Raw genomic sequence first — 14,044 nt, 5'->3', positions numbered from 1 at the left:
AGCACACCAGAACCAGGCTGTTAAGTGGAGAGGGGTCTTCTGTGAGAAGTCAGCACAGCCCTGAAGCCGGTGACCTGCCCTGGGTGATAAATGCTGCAGGGATCTCAGCATCGCTCGTTTCCTTTCAGAAAAACAGAAACTAGACACTTGCTGGCGAGACATTTTTGTCAAGGTTTTGGTTTTATTTTTGTTTTGAAATGCTTGGTCCCCATCATAATATCTACAGTAAGGGGGGATGGTGGTAGATGATCTTAGTAATTGCTATGTTAAAATTGGGAAGAAACGGCACCAAGCCCCCATTTCCGTCCGTTTGGGTCAGCTGTGTTTTGAGTTGCTGTGGCCTCAGGAGAGTCACAGCTTCTTCTAAACGAGGTGGAAGGAACCTTTGGGCCTCCTCTGTGGCCCCAAGGGAAACAGGTAGTGGATTTGGTTCTTCCTATATGCACATAATCAAAATATCTACTTCCTGGTAGCCTGGGGAACCAACCTAAAGCTGCTTAAAAATTCCATTTGTCATGCACATCAGGAGAAGCATGGCTCCCCCAAGGAGCAGTCAGCCCCAAGAGATCCAGCCATCCATAAATAGAAATAAGAGTGTAGGGTCAGCCAAGCAGGAGACGGTCTTTGTAGAGTGAGCCAAGAGTAAGAGCACCTTAAAGGACTAGGTTTTGCGGGGACAAGGTGAATCTGGTCTTTACTCCTCACCTTTGCCTTGGTAGAGAAAGGAAAGCTCTCATTTTGATGCTTCTCTCCAACATGTGTTTTTTTGGTGTCTGCTGAACTCAGGGTGTCAGGCAAGCTTGGTAGGGATTGCGGTAAAAAAATGAAGTGCAGCTAGTTTTAGATTGGAGTGCATGTGTTCAAGTTCAGACCAGTGAGTTAAGTTGTGAGGTTGAAGTGAGATGTAATGCTTCTGGTTGAGTGGCAGCCTGTTTATCTGATTCTCTTGGCCTCTTCAGCTTCTAAGACCTTGCATGGGTTTCAGACAAGTAGCTGCTGCAGGTAAGGAGGGCTTCTGTTTCTTCACTTACATAACTGCTCTTCTTTGTGTAGCTTTTTCTTTCCTTACAAAGCTATAAAGAGAAATGCCTCCTTATTTCTGTCTAGCAACTGAAGATGCTGTTACCCAGAAAGCCCTTTGGGGGATTCTGCATATGGCTCAGTACATACACGTCATTTTGTAAAATACTCACCTGCTTTTCATCCTGGGCACATGCAAAGACCCGGAGCTGTGTTCTAGGAGGATTCTGAGCTGTGCACTAGAAAGGAAACAGCTACTCAAAATTCCCACTGGGGCAATTCTGGACCAATTTACCAAAGTTGTAGTAACAAACACGTTTTGGTCTTTTGAAGTGGTTTTCTTATTCCATGGTGATTCAAAGTGAGGCAGCTTTGTAGTAAGTCAGTAGTTTTTCCCCTGGACCCAGGAAACAAAGCTTCAAGTCTCACTGGCCTGAGAAAGGAAATGGATGCTATTTATAACTCAGGGTAGCATAAAGGGTAACCTAAATTACCAGGGTAGAGGCCAGAGAGAATGTTGGAAAATAGCCACTGGGTCTGTCTGTCTGTCTGTCTGTTTCTCAGTAAGTGAAGTCTGTGTGACCAGCATCCTTTTTTAGCAAGGAGAAAATCAGTATTCCTAGATGTTTATCCCACAGGTAGAATTACCGCCCGCCCTGTCACCTCCCCCTTTGTAGCAAGCTCTGCAGGCTGCCAAGCAAATTCATTTGAATCACTTTGTTTCTTTAAACAAGAGAGAATGGCAGTTCACTTTTCTTCCTCCTTTTGTTGTTCCCTTCTCCATTTTCCCTCTCTGTCCCATTTAATCTTGTGTTTGTTTCTAGAACTAGAGAAACCCCTAAAGACTTCCTTCAGAAAACAGTTTGTTTTGGAATTCTACAGTAGGCCTGGAGAGCAAGTGACGTGACCCACAAACATTCAGTTAGCAGTGGAGCCTTGCACAGAAAAGTCCTCAGGGACAGAAGGTTCAGGAAGAGGGAGGCATCAGTATTTCTTAGAAGAAAGACAGTGTTGGAACATAGAGGCTAGCTTACTTGTATGCTTTCTTTGCTGCTTGAAATACACTGTAACAAATTTGTAGGTTTTCCCAGTGATGCATATGTGAGCTGAAGCCAGCAAGCATGAATGATGAGGTTTTGAACAAAGTATATGTCTAAGTGGCCTGGATATTTTTATTTTTATATTCTTTATTGTGACTTGGTACAACATTAGACATGTCTCTTGACTTTCCTTTCTTCTATCTGTAAAATGGTGGTGAATGTTTTTGCTTCCTAGAAGAGGTCACACATGACTTACGGAATGCTGAATTACTTAGGGGTGCTTTATTAGGGAAACTCATTTAGGAATTGCAAATTCACACCTTCAAGAACTTAGAAACTGGGTGCTGTCTTCAGGGCCTATCCTGGACTGTTTTATTCCAAATAACTACACTCATTTTTCTCTTTTACTCCTTCCTTCCCTCTAGTTTCTTTTCTGTTAATGCGATCACTAAAATACTTGATCATCCTTGACTCTTCCCTCCCCTCTTATGTCTAATAACCAAATTCTGTTCATTCTTTTTCTGCAATTTAAAATTTTTTTGAAAATTAAAAAAAAAATTCCTGTAGTTAATGTTGTTATCCTCTTACCAGGAGTAGTATAGTGATGAATGTTCCTCTCTTAAGCCTCTTTCTCCCTTAGGGATCTCTTTAGAACATAACTTTTATCATGCATTACTATTTGTATGTGAACTTGAATGTTGCATCATTTCCTGTTGCCTACAGAATAAAATTCAGAGTCTTTAGCCTGGAGTTCAAGTCCTGCACAGCCTGGTTTAGCCACCTAATCTAGTCTTATCTGCCTCAACTCACCTTCATTTCCTCTGATTTCACACTTGACTGCTCACTATTTCTGGATAAACCCCTGTGCTTTTTCATCTCTTTGTTAACTGCTCATTCAGCTACCTTTTTATAAGCTTGAATTTGCCTCTCTTAGCACTTCGCACCCTCTCTCCTCCCCGAATGCCACACTAAGGCCTGTATTAGCACCTTGTAGGTGCTCAAAAATGCCTGCCACCTTTGTTCGAATCTCAACGGGCTTTACAGTTCATAGCCTGAAGTGTTTCCAGCCTGCACAACTCCTGCCCCCTTCCTCTTTGAGCATGCTCTGCACCTCCCTCCCCTCTTCCTGGTTTGCTTCTGTCCACTTCTCTTTCAGCTTTATCACCAGACCACAGGCGGCTCACAGAAAGCCCACCGGAGGGAGAGTGTGAAGGAAGAAGTCAAGTCATCCTTCCAATAACCTGTCACCACTCCAACCTTCTATTGCCTAAAGTAGTGTAATTGACTGTCTTCCTCCTTGAAGGCTGAACAGGTTGTATTTCCTCCTTGCTAACCTATGTTGGATGTGCACAGGGTACACATTGGAGTTTGAGTCCAGAGTCCAAAGGTTTGCTGGGCACACGATGTGTTTTTAGTGATGTCTGCTCATTTTAAATGCCAAAATCTATGATACTTTTATTTTAAGCCATGAGAGAATGAGAAATGTTAAAAAGACTGAAAAGAAAGAAAGATACCCAAAAGCATGATAGACTTTTAAGAAAGTAATAGAACTGTTTGGGGTGGTGGCCAGGCTGAAATAGGAGAAATGGATTCTTTTCCATTCTTTTTAATGCTGGGTGCCCTGTGTTAGGGGTTTCCCTCAAGAGTTCCCTGCCTTATGTGCTGTGTGCTAGGTACTGTTTCGCCTATTATTATTAACAGCTGCCATGTATTAAGTGCTCTTTGTGGGTGCGTGCGTCACACTGTGCCATGGAAGTTCCATGAGAGCATGCCCATTTTCAGATGAAGAGATTGAGGCTCAGAGAGGGCAGGTAACGTGCCTATGACCACTCACTGGTCAGTGACAGAGTTGAGAGTGGAAGAACTCAGGTTGTCTCTTTGAATCCAGTGCTTGAGCTCAGACCCCTAGACTCTGCTTTTGCATCCCCAAATGCTTCCCAAACAAAACTTTACTACTTGTTTATACTACTTACTACTTATTTCTGAGTGTATCACAATGCCATGTCTTGGCGCTGAAATTCTTTTCTCTGCCAGACATGCTTTCTGAACTCCATGCTTTTCCAATAGTTAATATAGTTTATTGGTTAAGAGCACAGACTCTTGATCCAGATACCTTGGGTTTGAATCCTGGCAGGGTTATCTATTAGCTATGTGTTCCTGGCGAGTTACTCAGCCTCCCCGTGTTTATCTTCTGGCCTGTAAAGTACAGGTAGTAGGAGCACCTACCTCATGGAATGGTGGGGAAGAATATTTGTAAAGTGATTAAAGCCATGCCTGCTAGGTAATAAGCCTTAATCTTTGCTATAAATAGTATTCATGATGATATTGCTGTCATTGTCAAACTGAGTTCAGCCTGACTTGGGTTCTGGGTGGTTGGATCTGGATCTGTTTTGTGTCCCCGTGTATTGAACGTATGTGTCTCTTGCTGGTATGTGTTGCCCTGTCTTAGGCTTATTTGGCCCCTGGGATGGCTCCCTGGTGCTGTGTGCACAGCATAGTGTCACTGATAAGCATCAAACCAACCCACTTACTCCTGCCAGTTTGAACTGTCGGCTATTTTGCTCACAGTATTTTAGCCTCCAAGTGTGCTGGAAAAGGAAGCAAAGGCCAGAGATTGAGAAGATAGGAGAGGACACCTCCTCCTAGACCTGTCTAGTAGCAGCTCAGGAAGGGTAGGACGAAATCTCCACCCAGCAATGACAGCCACACACCTACACATCCTGTGGGGACCATGATGGTACTTCTACTTTGTTATCTGAACAGACCCAGCCCTTCTATTCATATAGTACCCCCAAGAGTATATAATTTCATTGAAGATGTGTTCATGTTTGCAAAAGGGGATGCTGTGGAGTCCAGCAAATCTGGGTTTTAATGTCAATAGTGCCATTTACGAGTTCGGCTCTGTGTCCTTGGGCTTGTCTGCTCTCTGCTCTGAGCCTCAGTAGCCTCATTTGTAGAAATGAGGCCCACAATCAGAAGTAACATATAAAACACTTAGCGCAATAGCTAGCTGTTAGAGGGTACTCAATAAGTGGTCACCACTGTTATTAGAACAGTGGGGGACTGCAGTGGCGGAGCAGAGGGAGAAGGACTAACAGCTCCTGAACAGCTGCTGTGTACCAGGCATTGTGCTAGGCTCTCGACCCATTTAAATTTCATTTGTTTTTTCTTTTGGCCTCTCTGTAAGTTGAGCGGTGTTATTCTGATTTCACAAATGAGGAAACAAATTAAGTAATTTGCTTAAGATTTCATATGAGGTAGTGGATGGAGCCAGTAAAATAGCCAGGTCTATTGTATTCCAAAGCCCAAGGCTTTTTCCAACACACTAATTTCTCTTAACAAGTTACAACTTGTTCAAACAGGTTGTATGGATAAGAAGGCCTTCAGAATTCAGAGAAATGATTACCGAGCCCTAGTGTGGCTGGAGAGTGAAGAATGTATGACCTCGTATGGAGGCAGGAGTGAGGGTGGCATGCATGGGGGGCCAGTCTGTTTATTTTTTAAAAAACAGTTCCATTGAAAGTAAAGTTATGAAAAAGTGATAAAAATGACATCCATGTTCTTTTACCACATTGACTTAATCTCATCGATATTCAAAGTTAATTTCCAAGATCCAAACTGTCTTATATATACTTGCATTATATATACTTGCAAATGTTTCTGAATTAGCTGGCCTTGTTTCAAACTAGGAAACTTCTTATTTCCTCTTGAATTCCTATGAATAAAGAAGGGGGAAATAATATTAATGTTCAACTTATTTCCCTAGTTATTGTATGGCTTCATCATCCCATCATTAATTCAAGTGTATTTAGAAATTCAGCAGAAAGAAGTGAAGACAAATTTAACCTGATCTTTGTTGGAGATATTGATTACATTTTTGGTGAACAATTTAGTTCCAAACAGAGTTGCCATATTTATCAGATAAAACTATAGAACACTCAGTTAAATTTGAATTACAGGGAAATAGCTGCTTTTTTGATATAAGTATGTCAGAAGAAATTATTGTCTATTTGAAATTCAGATTTATTGGGTGTGCTGAATTTTATCTGGCAATACTACTTCTAAAATGAGTAGAGTTTATGACTTGGAACCAGTCTATTCAGAGTGGGCTGTCTTCGAGTGGCGGGTTGGTGAGAGAGCGTAGAGCCAGTGTGGGCCCTATATGCCAGTTCAGCCAGTTTGGATATTAACCTGCGGGCACTGGGGTCACGCTGCAAGTTTTAGAGCTGGGAGAGAGGAAATCAGGTTTGAATCTGGCCTGGTTTGGAGACTGCATTGGTAGGGAGAAGTGGGAGGACCTCACAGTTGGGAGACTCTTGAGATAACAGGTGTGGAGAAGATGGCCTGGAGCAAGGCAGCTGTGAGAGTGAAGAGACCAGATGAATGACTGGCTCTGGGGGCCCCCCCGGGAGAGGGATGAGGACTGGCAGGATGGCCAACCTGGCTGATGGGGAGAAAGACGGTGCTAATGACAGAGAGGGCCGGGATATCAAAGCACTGTTTTACCTGGGACTCACCTCTGGAAAGAACATCTTGCAGAAACCCCCAGTTGACAGTGGAGGGACTGAGCTCAGGTAGAGCTGGACAGCATCCTTTAGAATCGACTGTGATGGCTGATGATTCTTGTAGAAGATAAAGAACAAGATCTAGGCAGGTAATGATCAATATGGTAGCTGCTGGGTATTTAAATTTAATTTAGGTAAATAAAAGAAATTCAGTTTCTCATCCTGTCTGGCCACATTTTTTAAGTGTTCAAGTGTGACTAGTGGCTACTGTTTTGGGCAGTGCAGTTACAGAACATTTTCATCATCACAGAAAGTTCTGTTGGGCAGCACTGGTCTCTGACCTGCAAATAACTAGGGGACCTGCAGGGGGAAGTGGGACAACAGGAGGAGAGAGAAGGAGCAATTAAATTAAGGAAAAATGTTGCTGCTACTCGGACAGTTCTCAAAAGAAAGGGGGTATTTGGATTTTGGGTTGAATTTACTTTTTTTCCTTATGTGGTCTGATACTTTAGTCAAAGCTGAGGCCCCAAGTCGGGGTAGGCCCAGCTGCAAGACAGTGAAACTGAGGCCTTCCCTCCCATCTTTGTTTTGTAGATATGGGCCTTTAACAGGTCTGGTTTGGCCATGCTGTTTGAGAGAGCCTTAAGTTAACCATGGTAAAGGAAGACAGTAACCATATGAAGTAGATAACTTATCTTTGTTGAGGAAGCAGAAGCTTAGAGAGAAGTCAGATAACTTTCTCAGGGTCCTACACCTAGTAAGTGGCAGGGCCAGAAATGGAACCTAAGTCTGACTCCAAAGCCTATTTTACATATATAACTGAAAATAGAAAATAGTGCTGGATATGTGTGTGTATGTATACATATATATACAATAATATATATATTATTTTATCGAACTTAGTACCTATAAGCAAAAAGAAAAATCCTATCACTGGGAAATGACTACTGTTGACGTTTGATGTGTACTCTTCCACACTTTCCCCTGTGTATATATGTATTTGTCTACATAAATATAAGTAAGTGTATGTTGGTAAACATGTGGTACGTGTGTGTAGACATACACTTCAGTTATTTCTGGTGCATGTAGATATGTCAGGCTATGCTCTTCACCCCCATCCTCAATCCTTTATCAGCAGTTCGAAAGACTGAAAAAAGATTTCTTGTAAGCTTGGCCCAAGTTCAGTTTGGCAGTAAGACTTGCTTGACTGATATGACTATTTATAGACTTTATTTATCTCACAAAGTGTTACTACTCATAAATTGTACTGTGGAAATATTAAAGTTTTGATTACTGGGTATTGGCTCAGACTCTGCTGGGTGTGTTGTATAATATATGGTGTAGGTAATGTGTTATCTCTTGTACATCCCTTCTAGTTCTGAATTCCAAAATACACTTAGCCCCAGGGATTTCAGTAAGGGGCAGGGATCTGATTCATTCTACACAGCTGCTTGGGCTCCAGCAGGAGCCCGAGGGGTTGTCGTTATCTAGTCAGTGAAGCATATGAGAAGGGTTTTGGTTGTACAAGATGTTCAGTGCAATGCTTAGAATTTGGAAGAAAATTTGGAAGAAAAATGGAACATTTACGTGCTTTTATACATCCAGATCGAGCTTCACTTGTTACTCTGGTTGACCTAGTAAGTAGACTCTTACTGGGAAATGCTTTCAGTTGTAGCTGTGAAAAGGGCTCATCGAGAAAGCACCCAGAGATGGCATTGAGCTTTTGCCCTGTGGCTGTTGTTCAGTGTGTGGTTAGTGACTGCTTGGTTTGTTCCATATGTTGTGGTACGTGGGGGGCCATAAGAAAAGACATCAGTCCTTGGTTAGCTAAAGAGGTAAGCCAAATAAAAAGAGTTAAACCCGGTTGTAATTTTCCTATGATAAATGCCGTGATAGAGGGAAGCACTGGGTATGTGAGAATCTAAGGAGGAGACCAGAGAGACTTCTGAAGGAGATGCTTCCTGAGCTGGGTCCTGAAGGATGGGTTTGTAGTTCACCACATGTAGGTAGGATTGAAGGGTGGTTAGGATACACCTAGAGTCAGGAGTAGGGTGAGGCAACATTCTAAAAAGATAAGTCATTTTGGTGTGACTGGCTTGGGTGTGTGCGACTGGATTGGAGGTAGGAGTGGGTGGTGGGATTTGGGGCTGGAAGGGTAGTCTGGGACTAATTATAAAGGTCCATATGTTACAAAACAGAGAGAGCTCATCTACCTGGGGCTAGCAGAGGCAAACCCTAAACACCGAGAATTGCTGTGGGACAATATTGGCTATTTTATTATGAATGGTGCTGCTTTGGAGAACCTAAAGCTAATGCTCAAAAGCCTGAACACCTTAATGGTGTGTGGGTTGCAGGGTAAAAATCACAACCTTTGGTTAGGAGTTTGGGGTCGTGCAAGGAGCTGATCGGAGGTGACATACGGGCAGTGAATCATTTCTTCAGGCCTTGAGAACAGCTGTGAGGTCTGTTCTGGCATCCCTCTGTCTGGTTTCATGGAAAAGTAGCCAGGGCGCGGTTCCATCTTAGGGCTCAGGAACTAAACATAGGTCAAGATGTTATCTTTAGCCTGCTGGAGGTCCCCATTGTGTGACCATTAGCCAGGTCCTGATTATTGAGGTAAAAGCTAGGTCTCTGAAGTGAAGAGAAAGAGAGAGGTGATTTCTAGAGCTAGGACTTAAAATGAAATGTAATCAAAGCCATAAGGACCCTCGGTTTCATTTGTATGTAATACTCCAGGGCTTGGGTTTTAGTCCAAAGGTGATGGAAGTTATTTAGGGATTTTAGGCACAGGAATGACATGTGCAAATTCCTTTCTTCTGGGCATTGGCATAATGGATCAGAGTGGGTGAGAATGGAGGCAGGAAAATCACTAAGTGTGCTTTCCAGAAATATTCAGGGCCTAAGCTAGGGCATGGCAGTAGCGGGTAGAGAATAGGGTGAGGCATAAAAATATTTAGGAGAACCCTGGCTGGTGTGACTGAGTTGGTTGGATCATTGCCCTGTAAACCAAAAGGTCTAGAGTTTGATTCCCTGTCAGGGTGCGTGCCTAAGGTTACAAGTTCAGTCTCTGGTTGGGACACGTAGGAAAGGCAACCAATTGTTTCTCTCCTCCCCTTGCCCCTACCCCCTCTAAAATCATTAAGCATGTCCTCAGGTGAGGATAAAGAAATAAAATATTTAGGAGAGAGGATTTATAGGACTTGGCGACGAACACAGGAAGAAGGGACAGAGTGGGAGTGGGGAAGCAGGAGAGGAGGAAGGACAGGAAGCTGTGGCCAGAGAGGGGCTGTGTGATGGCAAGTTTGGTGAAGAGCCGCTGACAGCCCGCTTCCGTGCCAGATTCAGGAGAGAAAAGATTCCGAGAAGACTGCCCGTAGCTGGAAATCCCCAGATCATGCCTTAAAGTTTCCATACGTAGCTCGGGGAATGAAGGCTTGCCAGCCCCTGCTTGATGGAGTCCTGAGACAGACGCAGTGTGAGAGCAGAGAGAGGCAGGCTCCTCCACAGTCGGTGCACTGCCCGCTTACGACCTAACTAAGCTGCCTACATGTCCTTTCGGTCTGACTGTTAGTAGGAACTACTTTAAAACGTCCTGGGTCCGTAGAAAGCACTGACATGCAGAAAGAGCCTTTGCATATTCTAAAGCCCCATTAGATATTTACATTAAAGTCTCTGCTTTATAGATGAGAAAACTAAGACCCAAAGAGAGGAAGTAATTTGTCACACAGGAAAGTAATGGTAGAGCTATACTTCAACTTAAGTTTCCTGATATTTTATGCACTTAACACATTGAACACTGGATGCTGTTCCAGGTCACTGGGAAATAGCAGAAAGATGACAAAGCCCTTGCTTCACAGACCTTACATTTTAGTGGAAATAGCATTCAATAAAGCAATGAATATATTAATAGATAACATCATATGGTATTAGTAGGAGGAAAAATGTTAATAGCAAATTCCCAAACTGTTTACTGACGTACTCTGGGGCCCTTTTATTTGGCCCTTACTATTGAAACAGAACTGTTAGTTTGGGGTTTTTTTTTTTTTGGCTGAGAGGCACTTCAAAAGAAAGTAATTGCGACAGTAAGGGTGCTGTGAACCAGGAAAGTTCAGGAACCTCTGGCGTAAGGGGTTGGAGTGATGTGGGGCAGTGGGACCATCTTGGATCCGGTGTTTGAAAGAGCTTCTGACATTTGGGCAGGGAGCTGGGTGAAATGGAGTGAGCACCGTGGCGGTGTAGAGAAGCATTCCAGGCAGAGGCACCAGCAAGAGCAAAGTCCCTGAGTTGGGAATGGGATTGACACGGTTCAGGAACAGCAAAAGAAGAAGTGTGGCAAAATCAGACTGAGTGAAGTTTAGCACAGAACACAGTGGGGCAACTACGAGAGGCGTGGAGGCCAGGTTAGGTAGGGCCCATCAGTTCTTTTCAGGGGGTTGGATCCTCTTCTCAGTGCCTGGAAAGCTCTTTGAAAGTTATAAACAGGGAAGTAACTTCATCAGATATAGTGATATACTTACATCATCAGATATAGCGATATACTTATTTCCCATTCACTGTGGTTGTTATCTGGAAAACTTACAATAGCAGTGCAAGTGTGGAAGCTCAAAAGCATTTAGGAAGCAACTATTATAGACTTGGTGGGAACTTGCAGGTACATTTTTGAAAGTAGAACTTGCCTGAATCTGCTGATGAATTAGATATGGGTATAAGGGGGCAAAAAAGGGAGTCACCAGTGAGTCGTAGTTTTTAATTTTGGGAGGCTGGCTGAATGATGGTGGCGTTTACTGATATGACAAGACTAAGGGGGAAAGCCGAGTGTAAGAATCTGGAGCTTTTGTCCAGGCTGGAGATGTAAATGTGGGAGTGATCAGCGTGGGCGTGGTTTTTAAAACAGTGAAATTACCTAGATCAGAAAGAGTGTGGCTAGAGAAGAGATGATCCCAGGACCTTGACCGGGGTCATTCCTGCGGGTGAGGGGTAGGTGTCTGGAGAAAAACAGGTATCTTCGGGGACTAAAGGAAGTACTTATTGGCCCTGGCTGTCATGGTTCAGTGGATTGAGTGCTGGGCTGTGAAGCAAAGGGTTGCTGGTTCGATTCCCAGTCAGGGCAAATGCCTGGGTTGAGGCCAGGTCCCCAATAAGGGGTGCTGAGAGGCAACCACACATTGATGTTTGTCCTCTTTCTCCCGCCCTTCCCCTCTCTCTAAAAATATATCTTTAAAAAAGACTTTATAAAAAAAGTAATTACTGGAGGAAGGAGTGGTCATCTATCGAGTGCTGCCTGAGAAGCAGAAATGGAGTTAGCTGGAAACTGGGAATTGAGCACTGGATTTGGCAACTGGAAGGTTACCAGTAACCCTAACACAAGCCATTGCAGTGGAGTACAGCAGGTCCCTGAATAACGTCATTTCATTCAACATCATTTCATTCTAACATTGACGAGGGAAAAAACAATCGATTCCTGGCCAGAGCTGCTGTCTGTGGCCGCTGTCTGTGTGGAGTTTGCACGTCCTCTCCATGAGTGCGTGGGTTTTCCCCCGACGTCCTGAAGCTGTGCACGTGGTGAGCTGGGTGTCTAAACTGCCCCAGACTGAGTGAGTGAGTGTGGGAATGAGTGGCCCTGGAAGCGCGTCCTGTCCAGGGTGGGTTCCCACTGCAGGTTTCCACCTTGCTCCCTGAGCTGCCGGGTCTTTAATGAGAAGTTTTGTGATGAGAATTATGCCATGGGAACTTACTTCTTGTTTATATCAATTAGCCTGTGGTAAAATGGGTTTTCTTATATGTCATTTGCTTAAAGGCAGTTTCCAAGAACCTACTGACAAAATTAAGTAAGGACTTACTCAAAGAACATGGATGAAGGGCCCGTGGACGTGGACAACAGTGAAGGGACTGATTATGGAAGCAGGGGGTGGCTGGGTGGAGGGAGGGCAAAGGGAGAAAAGTAGGACAACTCTAATAGTGTAAACAATAAAATATTTTAAAAAAAGGAAGTACTGACTGTAATGGGGAACAGAGGCCCAGCTGCAGAGGGTTGTGAAGAGAATGGGAGGTGAGGCAGAGACTGGATAAGCCTTCCAGAGAGTTTTGAGTTCACTCCCCAGTATGACTTAAGAAAAAATGCTATTTTAGAACAGTTTTAGGTTTTCAGAGAAATTGTGATAGTAGTACACAGGGATCCTAGATATCCCACACTTGGTTTCCCCACATTACATTAGTTATGGCATGTTTTTCACAATTAATGAACCAATGTTGATACATTACTATTAGTCAAAATTCACATTTTATTCAGATTTCCTTTGTTTATACCTTATGCCCTTTTTTTTGTTCTAGGGCACTACCTTAGGCTTCTCTAGGTTGTGACTATTTCTCAGACTCTTTTTTCTTTTTTTTTTTTTTAAAGAGAAATGTTTACTTTTTTTGTTGTTCCACCCACCTCTGTATTCATTGTTTCTTGTATGTGCCCTGCCCGGGAATCAAACCCACAACCTTGGTGTACTGGGACAATGTGCTAACCAACTGAGCTACCCAGCCAGGGCCTCTTCCTTGTTTTTGATGGCCTTGACAGTTTTGAGGAGTGCTGGTCAGTTGTTGTGTAGAAGGACCCTCAATTTGGATTTGGCTGGTATTTTTCTCACAATTAGACTGGGGTTACAGGCTTTGAGAGGAAGGTGATGGAAGTGGAGCAGCATTCTCATCACGCACAAGTGTATTATCCACATCGCTCTTGCTGTGAACCTCATTCACCCAGCTGAGGTCACGTTGGCCAGGCGTCTCCACTGCAGTTAGCCTTTCTTCTGCCCTTGCCTACTCCTCTCCTCTGAAGGATGTCACCGTGTGTAGCCCATATGTAAGGAGTGGGGAATCGTGCTTCCTTTCCTTGAATGCAGACTATTTACCTAAATTATCTGGAATTTTTCAGAGGAGTTTGTTTTTTCTCCTCTATTAATTTTTCATTCAATTATTTATATTAGTATGGACTGATGGATATTTTATACTTTGAGTTATAACCCAATACTGCTTTTTTATTTTGTTGCTCAAATTGTTCCAACTGCCTTTCAGTTGGCTCCTCTGTCTCTTTGACATACCCTGATCATGGTGGAGTTTTTGTGTTTGTTTTTCGAGCACTTTCTTCTTTTCTGGTACTACCAAGTACTCCAGGCTCATCTTTTATATTTCTTGCCACATTCCTGAAATAACTGTATCTCAAGGAGCCCTGGATTCTTATATTGGAGAATGGTGTTAGAAACCAAGACTTGGTTATAAAGTGTGGTCGTTGCTACCAGCGTGTTCTTGCTCCTAGGCCCTCCTGATACTACAAAATGCTCCAGACTAGTACAGTGACACTGGGGGTAGGAAGACAGTGATTTGAGAGACATTTAGGAAGCAAAATTGAAAGGCCTTGGTGATTCATTGGGGGTGTTGAAATGTAATTCGTTTCTTTTTAATGTATAGTGGTCTTTATTTGTAACTTTATTGGCA

The 14,044-nt window shown here is 43.3% G+C and overlaps 1 protein-coding gene across 2 annotated transcripts in view; it reads left to right on the top strand.

The window, feature by feature from the left end:
* INPP5B (inositol polyphosphate-5-phosphatase B) overlaps nucleotides 1-14,044 on the top strand; it is a 51,660-nt gene that overhangs the window by 8,986 nt on the left and 28,630 nt on the right. The window lies entirely within an intron of this gene.

The sequence above is a fragment of the Phyllostomus hastatus genome, unplaced genomic scaffold (assembly GCF_019186645.2).
Source record: "Phyllostomus hastatus isolate PE091 unplaced genomic scaffold, TTU_PhHast_1.1 phas_scaffold_182, whole genome shotgun sequence".
In the NCBI taxonomy this organism is placed as follows: domain Eukaryota; kingdom Metazoa; phylum Chordata; class Mammalia; order Chiroptera; family Phyllostomidae; genus Phyllostomus; species Phyllostomus hastatus.
Note: the sequence above shows the minus strand (reverse complement) of the source record. Positions and strands in the feature narration are given on the sequence as shown.